This window comes from Azolla caroliniana, unplaced genomic scaffold (assembly GCF_043228905.1).
Source record: "Azolla caroliniana isolate FFs.n. ecotype wild unplaced genomic scaffold, voAzoCaro1.0.p SCAF_352, whole genome shotgun sequence".
NCBI lineage: Eukaryota > Viridiplantae > Streptophyta > Polypodiopsida > Salviniales > Salviniaceae > Azolla > Azolla caroliniana.
The window spans coordinates 1-12,495 of record NW_028230787.1 but is presented as its reverse complement, the minus strand read 5'-3'; positions in this window follow the sequence as shown (position 1 = coordinate 12,495).

The following is a 12,495-nucleotide window of genomic DNA, read 5'->3' as shown; positions in this document are numbered from 1 at the left end:
GCTTAAGTCCGTATAGTGACTTCTTCAGTCGGCAAACTGTCGAAGTGTTTCGTTTAGATAGAAAACCGGGGTGTTGTACCATGTACACCTGTTCCTCAAGATCACCTTGTAGGAACGCGTACTTTACATCCATTTGATGTAAGTGCCACCCCTTTGTTGCAGCTACAACTAGCAGAACCCGCACGGTAGTCATCTTCGCAACAAGCGCGAAGGTCTCATCGTAGTCCACGTCGTGCTTCTGCATGTAGCCTTTCGCCACTAAGCGAGCCTTGTATCGATTGAATCAGCTGTTGGTATTGTATTTCACTTTATACACCGACCTACATCCGATCTTCTTTACATCCTTCGGTGCGTCAACCAGGTGCCAAGTCTCATTATCAGTCAAAGTGCGCATCTCTTCCTCCATCGCGGCACGACAGTTCATGTCTTTCGCTGCTTCTGTGTAGCTCTCCGGCTCACGCACTTCCGCCACTCGCATCATGTACGCGTAATGGTGCGCCATGTACTCATTATACCTGTATCTCTTTACGGGGTTCTTGAGGCGGGTAGATCGGTGTAATTCGTGATTACCCGATTTCACGACCTTTTCAGCTACTGTCGACCTCTTCCGTGGAGGTTCCTTTTCAGTTTGCCCATAGTCAGACTCACTCCGATCTAACTCGGCACTGCTCCATTCACAGAAGTCTGATTCTGCAGGTAGACAGCCATCCTCACTGCTTCAGCCCAATAGAATTTCGGCATATGCTTCTCTTCAAGCGTTGCTCTCGCTGCTTCTTCAATTGTCCGATTCTTCCGCTCGGCCATGCCGTTCTGCTACGGCGTGTAAAAACACGAGAATTCGCGTCGAATTCCGTCCTTCTGTAGATAACTTGTGAACTGGTCGGAGAAGTACTCCTTCCTACCAATCTGACCGTAGGCATTTGATCTTACGCCCTGTTTCCCTTTCCACAAGGCTCTTCACCTTCAGGAAACATGCGAAGACTTCGCTCTTCTTCGCGATCGTGCATACCCACATGTGCCGAGTGAAGTCATCGATGAAGGTTACAAAGTAACGGCTTCCACCGAGACTCGCGTTTTGTGCCAGTCCCCACACATCCGAATGGATCAAGTCGAGCAGATTATGGCTCCGATTACGCTCGTTGGGGAATGGAAATCAGTGTTGTTTACCCATCTGATAGGCTTCACAGACTTGGCTATCATGGCCCCGAAATTTCAGCAAGCTGAAAACAATGTTCTTTGTCTTCATTTCATGAAGCAGTGGGTAATTTACGTGGCTGAACCGCTTATGCCACAAGTCGATGTCCGACTAGATCTTCTGCCCTTTCGCAAACATAGCGATGCCCACATTGTTGGTTTCGAGGATAAACATCCTCCCTTCACGACACCCTTGCTTGATTATCTTGCCTTCCTCTTCTATGAAGCACCCGAGATGCGTGAATCGAACCTGCATTCCCTAGTCGATGATCTGACCGACCGACACCAGGTTCTTCGTTATTGTCAGGACGTGCAACATGTTCACGAGTTTCCCTTTTTGCCTGATATGGCTGAGGGGAACTTTGCCGACATGTTCAATGGTATGCAGAGTGTTGTCTCCCATTTCGACCACTCCTTGCGATTCCGGTTTCTCCAAGTACGAGAACCATTCCTCGTGACTCGTCATATGATTTGACGCTCCGGAATTAACATACCACACCTCGCTTGATTTCGAGGTGGTCAAGACCATAGAATTGGCCTTATGCTTCATTACGAAGGTTGGGCCCTATTTGTTTTGAGCTCGTTCAGAGTATTCTACGTAGTGCGATCTCTGACGCCTCTCTACGTCTCTTCGGCTCGATCCGGCTTTGTCCGAATCGGCTCTCTTTTTCCAGCAGTCGTTCTCATTGTGGCCTTTCTTGCCACAATACCAACATTCCAACACGGCCTTCACTTGCCGCCTTCCAGCGCCGCCATGACTCCCCCTACTTGTGGAGGGTCCGAAACTGCTGTCGGCATTTCAATTATGCCGCGTTATTCTACTCTTGTCGGCTGCCTCCATTGCGCGCCGATCCGCCTCGTTCACCACAACCACGGGGCCTATCTTCCTCCGTGTACAACATCTTGCCGTTGGTGTGCTCACTCGTCGACGCACCCGCGTGATTTTCCTCCACGAGAAAAATTGACTGAAGCTTGAAGAATGAAGGCGTATTCTCCCTCGTACAGACCGCCGTTCGGAAGACTCTGAACCTAGACGCTAGCCCACCAAGGCAAACTTGCACCATTTCATCGTCCTCAACATTCACGTTGACAGAGGCAAGAGAATCGCAGATTTCCTTGATTCGGGTTGTGTAATCAGCCACAGATAGATCTTTCTGCCGGTGTCGTGGCGTGGCTCGTCCAGAAGCATAACGTTGCACAGACAAAAGATAACGTGAAAGTGAGGAAAGAATCACTGGGATTATGGACGGAAGAGACGAAAGAGTAGAGATAGAGTAAATAGAGATCAACAAGATAAGATATAGAATGATATTTGAAAGGATAAAAGAGATTTATAATTATTTGATGAAAGAGTTTCAAAATGGTTGTGAACATCATTGATCCTTCGAACTTTGTCTCACAAGGCAACTGCTCTTCTCATTCTTGAGGGTAGATCACAATCTTCCCTTTTAGCTTTTGATGATGGTGAGACTTGAACCTCCGCCCTTTTTGTAGTGAGTTGAGCACCACGACCGTCAAACTAGTTCTTTTCTTTTATTGTCTTCCTTTTTCTATCTTATGATATCTCTTATCTAATATAATTCTTTATTTATTTATTGATATATCATACAATATAGTTCTTTGATTTTGATTCCTTCGATATCCCTTGTGACCATACTCCCTTCTCCTTTTATAGGGAAGAGATGGTTCTACATGTGGGCCATGTGGCTCACATGCAGAGAGGCTCTTGCATGTGTGCTATATGGTGCACATGCAGAGAGGCTCTTGCATGCGTGTTGTATGGTGCACCTGTAGTACATTTCATCATTTAAACCATATAATAATACAACACATATGTTTTATATACATCACAAGTATAGGTTAAATGGTAAGATTTGTATGCCATAAGGTTGGGGTTGTTGGTTCAAGTCCTCCTTTGCCCATGTGATATGCTATATGGTGTGCATGTAGTATATTACATGGTTTAGACTATAAAATACTACTTCAAATAAAACAACACATATGATCTCTTGTAAATTATTAGTATAGGCTAAATGGTAAGGTTTTAGTGTCATAAGGTGGGGTTTATTGTCTCAAGTCCTCTCTCGTCCATGTAATATAACATATATGTATTTTTATCTGCCTCTACATATAATATATAATATTATCATAGTGTGTGTTGTTAATATTACCTTTATAAAACATTATCAAGTTATATTTTATTTACATATTTATCTTTTTGTAGACTTTTAATGTGAAGCTTTCGTACTTCACGACACCGGACATTGCTGAGCTCTTGCCTGAGCTGCAACTTCCTGGCCGTTGTGCTTGCGGTGAAAATCTTTTTGAGATTCGCCCACGCGTCCTTTGGCGTCTTAGCATCCCGAATATAGCTCAATAGCTGGTCGCTCACACAGGATGCAAAGCAGTAGAGAACTCTGCTTGCCGCTTGTTCACAAGCCGAAAAATCTCTGTGTGTCGAATAAGGTGCTGTATCATTAGCTCCTTCGACATAACTCTAGTAGCCGTGACCGAGCAAGTATTGGTGCATCTTGTACGACCAAGATGTGTAGTTGCTCCTGTCGAGCTTTTCAGTCGGTAGCGAGCTTCCCATACCTCTGTCCATATTGCTATCTTTTTCTTTTTCGGAAAAAAAAAACGAAGGACAACTTCAACTCTGTTTTGTCGCAAGCATTTCTTGTCGGCTGCAGAGGACTTCAACCCTCTCGCTCTGATACCATGTAAAAGAATACGTGTGCGAAAGCATATGCGAAACATAGAGTACACAGTTCGGAGAATGACAGTTTCGTAAAACACAAGAAACACAAAAATGGAGAGGGAGAGACAGAGAGAGAGCAGACAACTCAGTTCTATTTCAAAATAATGACGCTCTATACATTCTTCGTGTTCAGTGAGCACCTTTTATACAACCCTGACTATTGGACTGACACAAGTACTGACAGTACTTGAGTACTCATGAATGAGCCTACTACACTAACTCCCAAAATTATTCCTTACAAGGAATACCATACAAACGGCCTTTCGGTTTACGCACCGATACGGCCATGTTATGCGTACTGTTTTATGCACCCAGTCTACGCACTGGGTTACACACCGTATTACGCACCCAATGTTGAGATTGTCACTTGGCACTTCACATACTCCTTCAATCTCTTTCTCTTTGAAAGTTGGGAGCCCAATGACGACTCCTTTCGATTGCATCGCCTTGAGTTTGTTGAGATTCATATGACCAATTCTTTTATGCCATAGCTCTATGTCGGTGTCGGGTTTGAGGCCCTTTGCAAACATGGCTGATTTTACCTCGTTTGCTTCGAGGATAAACATTCGGCCTTCCCTTCCACCACGAGCAATTAGTCGGCCTTCCTTCTCGATGAGGCAACCACCTTGGTTGAATCGAACTTGGATCCCTTGCTCCACAATTTGGCCGACTAAGACCAAATTCTTCGTTATGGTGGGTGCATGTAAGACATTTTTATGTAAGTTTGTTCGTTGTCTTTCCCGAATGGGACAATGCGGACATGCCGAATCGGATGAGTGGTGTCCTCTCCAGTCTCAACAAAACCGGATCGGTCCAACTCTCGTAAGTCTCGGAACCATTCTTGATGGGATGTCATATGGTTCGAGGCACCGAAGTCAACGAACCATACATCTTCCGGATTGGAGGCACTAGTCGAAGTAAAGGCTGACATAGAATTTGCTTTATGTCTAATCACGAACATTCCGCCATGGTCTTCATAGTCGGAGTTGGTGGCATAATTTGTGAGTTGTCAGCTTGTGGCAGGTGACTCACGCTTCTTCTTTCAGCACACTTCTTCATGGTGGCCGATTTTTCCTCAATATCCGCATTCGATCAAGGTTTGTCGGCTCAGACTGGAATGGAAGTTCCCCCTTCTTCCGAAGGTTCCTCGATGGCTTTCGTCTTGTTGCCGAAATTGGGAGTTGTTGTCGTAAGTCGGACCTCATCTGTCTCATCCTTGGCCGAATCAACCTCTTGCTCAGCCACGTCCTCTTCCTCCATTCGAATGTCTGTAGAGAATGTGGCCTTCTGAGGCGTTGCTCTTCGTTCGAACATGGTTTTCTTCAACCAACAACATGGATTGAAGATCGAAGAAAGAGGGAGGGTTCTCCCTTGCTAGTACGATGTTCCTCATCATGCTGAACTGTGGTGCAAGGCCGCTGAGGCATATTTGCACCATCTCATCATCATCCACATTGACGCTTATCGAGCCGAGCAAGTCACAAAGCTCCTTGATCTCCAAGGTGTAGCTTGTGATGGACATGTCCCATTGTTGTATGTTGTTCAACTCTTGGCGGAGTTGAAGCTTTCATGTCTTCATATTGGCAACGAATATCTTCCTTAGATTCTGCCATGCTTGTTTTGGCGTTGTGGCTTCTCGAATGCAGCCGAGCTTGTGGTCATAAACACATGTCGCCAAGCAATACATTATTCGACTCGCCACTTGCTCCCATGTTGAGTAGTCGGCGTCCTCTGGGTCGAGTCGATTTTCTTGTGGTCCTTTGATATAGCTCCAATAACCTTGACCGACAAGGTATCGGTGCATCTTGTATTCCCAAGATGCAAAGTTGTTTCGGTCCAACTTCTCGCTAGGGAGAGCGCTCCCCATTTGAGTATTCATGGTGTTCGATGTAGATTTCTTCCTTCTTCTTCTCTCTTGAATACGAGCTATGTAGCCGAACTACGATAGCGATGAACCGGATTTCTTTGAATGGTCGGCGTAGACACAACACATGGTTATGATGAGGCGAGTGGGCTAGATCAAGCTACCAACCTCGCTCTGATACCATGTAAAGAATCGATGGTGATTCTTGTGCAACGGAATAGCTTAGAGATGTGTGTTGTGTGTGTGTGTGTGTGTGTGAGAGAGAGAGAGAGAGAGAGAGAGAGAGAGAGAGAGAGAGAGAGAGAGAGAGAGAGAGAGAGAGAGAGAGAGAAGAGGAGAGAGACACAAGATCGATAATAGAAAATACTCAAGAAGATTGTATATTACAAAGGAGATTAACCAACATATTACAAAGCAGGAGAAGAGTGCTTTATATAGTCAATCAGAGCATCAACACATTTGGTATCCTATAGTTTCTTATAATGTGAAGAGTTGCAAGAAAATATATCTCATGGATTGTGTCAGCCCCTATTAGATAGGCTTGTAGTGACTCTCAATGTTCTTACTAAAAGTTACTTTTGACTCACTATTCTTCTTGAGAACCACCTCTAGGTTTGTGCATGGTGTCATATTGTGGCAGACGCGAAGGGAGTAACACACCTAAATGGCAAGTTACAATAGGTCATGAATCTCATTGAAGTGAACATTGGAAAAAAAAGTACGAAAGTGAAAATTAAGATGCTAAAGCCAAACACCTGAACAATGAGGTCAAGGGTCCAAACCTTACACGAGGTGATAGAGGAGAAAGGTAAGCTACAACTCATAACTAATGAAAATGAAGTGGTAAATAACACCATGCCAACAAGGATTTAGCTAGCATCATGCGTCCATGCCAACATAAGCTTAGGTGCATGTTAAAAGTAGCACTACGATTTTTATCTAACATGGTGCCCCCAAGAAGCTATAAAATGATCATGAGATCTCATTGTTGGGTTCACAAATTTGGGAGTTAAGTTTGTTGAACGGGCAACTCAACAGGGACTCAACATGGGCCGGTTGACTAAACAAGACGCAAGCCAAGCCAGATACGATATGACTGGATAGGCCTAAGTTTCAGACTGGGTTTTGGAAATGCTGGAAAAGTCAGATGTTGGACCAGATGACGGATCTAGACCGGATGATGAAACGGTTGAGTAAGACGATCTGGAATGTCACGCGCCTATTTAAGTAAATAGGCCTAATATAGGCAAGTTAGTGTCAGATGCAGATGTATAAGATCCGTGCACCTCACGGAAAACGCTTCTATAGATCGATGAAGTTGCACCTTCCATCGATGTCATTTGCGGAGTCCAAACCAACATATCTCGTCTTGGTAGCAAACTGAGCAAGGGTAGTTGTCAAATACCCTCGAGCCTCACACTCACATAATGATTACACACGATTAACGCTTATATATCTCTCACACTCACTTTCTTAAACCAATAAAAACAAAGAATATGCTGATTAAACCCTCTTACTAAGAGGTCTAGCACCAACGTGCTTATTGTTTATCTACTAAACACTATCACTAATCTCTCTTAAGCTTATGATTATGAGAAAGAGGAGAGGAAGCTTTAGGGCTCTAATAACTTACTAGGAGGTCGTACAAATGGAGGAACCTTTACAAAGACACCATAGTGCGGTTTATATAGGTTTTACATAATGAGTGTGGCCATTTCACACTTGGCTCCCCATTGGCTCCCCTTTCCCACTATTGGTTCTCACTACCTCTCTTTCATGTGTCCTTTTAATTGCTCGGTATCCTTGTTGATGCGTTCTTCTTCACGACTGAGGCATGATGCATTGCAATTGTTTAACATCAGTGAAGGAGGTGAAGAATGATTGCTAACCCACGATACCACATTGGCACATACAAGAGGGTATGTTGGTTTGGTGGGGGGTGAATGTCGTGATGTGGGAAATGCATAAGAGAAAATAAGTTAAAGTAGGAATATCAGAAAGATTGAATGATAGATCGAGGGTTTGGTATGAAGGACAAAGAACTAGCTACATTCTTACCACAATTTCAAAGAGCTTGTACCACAAGTGGGAGGTCAAAGCTTTATGCTACCATCAGGCACTAAAACGTTGCGGAAAAATTGAAGCAAGAAAGTTAGGGTTGCAAATCAAGAGGGGTGTGAGATTAACGATGACAAAAGGTGACATGATTGTCGTTTGTTGAGACGTTGTACCAAAGCTTGAGGATACCCCCTGAAGCTCTACCCGTGAACTTATCTTCTTTGTTTATTCCTATCTTTCTTCTATTGCTTGTTCACTCCATGTAACGAAGCTGAGAATTTTTCTCGTTGTACTTCCACTCTCTTGAACTTATTATTGCACACAAAATCTACGGCAAGTATCTGTAGAGATACTCAATGGAGGTTTAATCAATCTTGGTGTGACGGAATTTCTTTGGTGTTCCTCCAGATAGGTAAACCAATCACGTTCATTGAATCGATTCCATTGTGTTTCATATTGATTGGAAGAAATCCCTTTTGATTATTGGAATGAAATTGCCGCACATAGGTTTTGTAGCGTTCTTCATTGCATCATTGTTTTTGTTCAAAACCTTGTTTAAGTGTTTACCATAATGCCTTCATCACAAGGTTCATGACTGAGTTTTTAGATCTCGATTTTGACCACTGAGTGAGGAATTACATCTACTCATAACTTACATTTTCATGACAAGCCTTCGAGTCTAAAGAAGCCTTCTCTGAGGAGCATTCGACTCTGACGAGCTCTCGACTACAAGGAACTTTCAACTCTAACGAATCTTTCGAGTCTAGGAAACTTCAACTTTGAGGAGCCCTCGACTTTGAGAAGCTTCCCTAGTCCAAGACCCTCGTGATCCCACTCGAGTAGCACACACACACGCGTAACTATGTGACAACGAGGCGATCTCACATATAGAACCACCACCTGCATGTGGGGTGGGTGGTGGTATTGGTTGGAGAGGCTCTATTGACAGGAAAAAGATTTTTCTTCAAGCGGCTTGCAATCGACATTCCTAACAATCACTTATGCAATCGGTGCCCTACTATTTCCCATGTATGTATTTGTGTTTGTCTCTACATTTTTTGAATTTCTTTTTTATGTGGTTGGCTTTTTCATGTCGAAATATTAGGGTTTGGGAGAAGGTTTTGGTTGATATTATGATTTTAATGTGATATTATGGCTCGATATTAGAATGATAGGGAGAAGGTTTAGGGTTTAGCATGATAGTATGATTGTAGAAATTGTTTAGGGTTTGTTTGATACAATGAATAAGTTTATTCTCAAAAGCTGTTTACAACATGTCTATTGATATGTGATCTTAGAATGTTAATGGTTTATGGTTGGAGTGTTGTTGATATTAACTTGATATTGAATTTAATTAGCTTGATTTGATTATTAATGATATTATGATATTAGCGTGATATTGATTATTAGTGGTTTATGGTTGATATTATGATTTTAATGCTTGATATTAGAATGTGGCCCAAGTTTAGCTCATTCATCATTGAATAGACTTGCAAAAACTTATTGATTATTAATGGTTTACAGTTCAATGTTTTGCTTGATTAAGGTTAATATTGTGTGTGTTTGAGCATTAAATTCAGAAAATGTTTGATTATTTATGTTTTCTTTTCCTTGTATGGTGGTAGATGGCTGCCAGGTCGAAGTACAAAGACTGGTGGGATTCCAATAACGGTGAGATATATCCAACTCAAGAGAAGTTTGTCACGAACCAATCTCGCCTAATAGTGGTAATGATGTGTGATGCATGCATGTTGACTGATGATTTGTTTAAAGGTTTTTGTTAGAAGACATTGGAGAAGTTGTGCAGCTGACATGTCTAAGGGTGGGGTGAGCATGGATCAAGCACGAGTGGTTCATCCGCCTTAGATTGAGCCGATACAGTCCATGGCAACATTCGACCAAGATGCTCCTTCTACATGTATGTGGATTTGGTCTCGTTGTAATATGTCAATCTTTATGTAACACATATAGAAAAAACTGATACTCCTAACCTAAGCTCGTTGTCTAAGGTTGAAAGAGATGCCAAATGATAACAAGGCTCGTGCGTGTATCGTGGCCGAGTATTGTTGTTACCGATTAGGAACACGGTCTACGGTCAGTCCTTCGACGTAGACCTCAAAGCAACTGTGTTGCAACGAATGATATGGTCGTAGCGTAATACTTAGTGGGATACCTCCCGTAACCTAGTAGCGTATAAGGGAGATGGCTACAACCGAAATCCTTAGACAGCAGAATAGCAACCACACTATTACTCATGCCTACGCTCTTACGACTACACTACGCCACCAAGGATCACAAACACACAGTAGATTAACCACAGATACGCACAAATATCAGAGAAGATAGAACTCTATTAAGATACGCTTCTTACATTCAAAATTACACGCTACCTCTATCAGAGGATTTCTGCCCTTTATATACACAAGGTCTTTTTAGTCGTTCACGCTTCCCGCGTGAACCGTTAACATGCGTTACAATTTTACTATATTATATTCATGTGCTCTTATCCGTCGGTTACTATTCCTCCAAAATGGCCCGGATGATTGGTTCTGCTCCAGTGTCCGGGTCCGGGGACGGCGTAGTGTCCATAGGCGTGTCGGTAGGTGGTTCCACTACCTACTCGGGAGGGCTGCCTATGGCGTCGCTGGCTTCTTGTGTGGGCAGTCTAGGCTTTGTGGGCTCATCGTGTGCTATGGTGGTCGGTTCCGCCGTTGGTGGGCTCGCAGTAGGTCGGGGTTCTGTTTCGTCCGTAACCTACTCCGTGTTGTCGGTCGTAGTCGTGCGCTTTGGTGAGTGAGGCTGGGGTTGTTGTATGTATGGCTGGACTAGCCGCAACACAGGTGTCTATCCGACACTTCTCCAAAGGGGTGGTAGGGATAGGATGTTAATACACGCGTATGATAATTACACTTAAGCACAGACGAAGACAAGATTTAATCAGCATAAGCAAAACTATATTAATTCTTCGCCCTTCATTACAAAACATCGGATCCTTTTATAGGCATCCGGCCAGATTACAATCGGTGCTCGGTAGGCAACCGTTAACCGAAACCGAATCGGTTCGGATCCGGATCGGTTACAACTACCGGATCCGTTCCTCCTAATAATTCTATTCCTATTTCTATATTTATCCAATCCGACCTTGCTTTCCCATTTGCCTTCTCTGACCGGCCAACACATGGCACGCCCGTGGGAAAGTGCATTGCACTTCGAACCCACAGCCGGCTTCAGTCTTCCTCCAAATTATCAGGCAAACTCCGCTCCGAGGTTTCAAGTGTTGTTTTGCCTGTGCCGTCTCCGACGTCCGATTGGATTGGCTGCCTTTTCGCATCTTGCTGCTCCGACTCTGCTTCTACCGGTAGTACCGGTGTTTCTTCTGTATCCTGTCCGAGTCTGTCCTGCTCTACCTCCGTTCCGTTCCCGGTATCGCTCTCTCCGGTTTCCACTGGTTGTGTCCTTTCCTCCCCGGATTCGGTACTTCTCTGTCTCCACTCTGCATCATCCCCGGCATCAACCTGCTCTTGCTCCGGAAGTTCTTCCTCGGGTAATTCTTGTCGGGGTGCATTGTTGGTTGGGTCCTCTTCAGCCGGTCGCTCGCCCTCACTAATGGAGATCGGCGTTGTGTGTCCCTCGGCTTCCTGTCGCAGTCGGTCCTTCTCGTACCCTTCCAATTCTAGTTGGGTTTCGAGCTGCCCATCATCCAACCTCTCTACTAACCCTCGGATTTCCTTGAGATGCTCTTCTGCTAGAGCATAGAAATCCTCCGACAGTTCTTCCCGGATGTTGACGATACTTTCTTCGTCCATTTTATAGAACCCATCTCCGTTTTTCTTCCGATTTTCTGCATCAGCTCGGAGTATCTGCAGTTCAGCTGCCTGTTGTGCCCATTCCTTCCAGAGTTTCTCCGTGCTTTCATTTATGCTGGCCTGAGCTCGGGTACTCCAGCTTGACATGATGAACTTAATTCGGTCAACCCCTGCTTTAGCCTGTTCCGAAGCTGCTTGTTTTTCCTTCCTTATCCGTTTGATGATGTCGGCCATTAACTGAGCTTGAGCTTCAGAGTCGACTTTTTGCTTGTCACAGGTACTCCGCCATTTGTTGATTTCGAAAGTCAACTTCACTTTCTCCTCATTCCTGCTCTTTGTCAGCTCCCCTACTTTCTGCCGAAGTACTTCCATCTCCTTTCTTTGTTCCGACGTCAAGGTCTTCTCCGCCGATACTTCCTCCCTTGCTTTGGACAATTCCAAGCGGTTTTCCTTGAGCTGCTCTTTCAGCTTCTCTATCTGTCGGTCGTACGTTGCTGCCTGATTCTTGATGTCCGACGTGGCCTGTTTATAATCCTTACATAGTCTGTCGAATTCCTCCGTCTTCTGTTTTAGGCGTCGGTTCGCCTGAGCTCGCAACTGATCATCCCGGTCCTTTTGTTGTCGGAGTTCCTCTCGCAACCGCTCAATTTCCTGCTCCATTCGTCGGCGCAGCCTATCTTTTTCCTTTTGCAGTGTCCCGTTTTCTTCTTGTAGTCGGTCATTGGTGGCTTTGCTTCGGCGAAGGCCTTCCTCCATTCGCCGTCTGTCGTCTTCTACCAACTTCCGCTGCTCTCTTTCGTTATCTCTCAATGCCT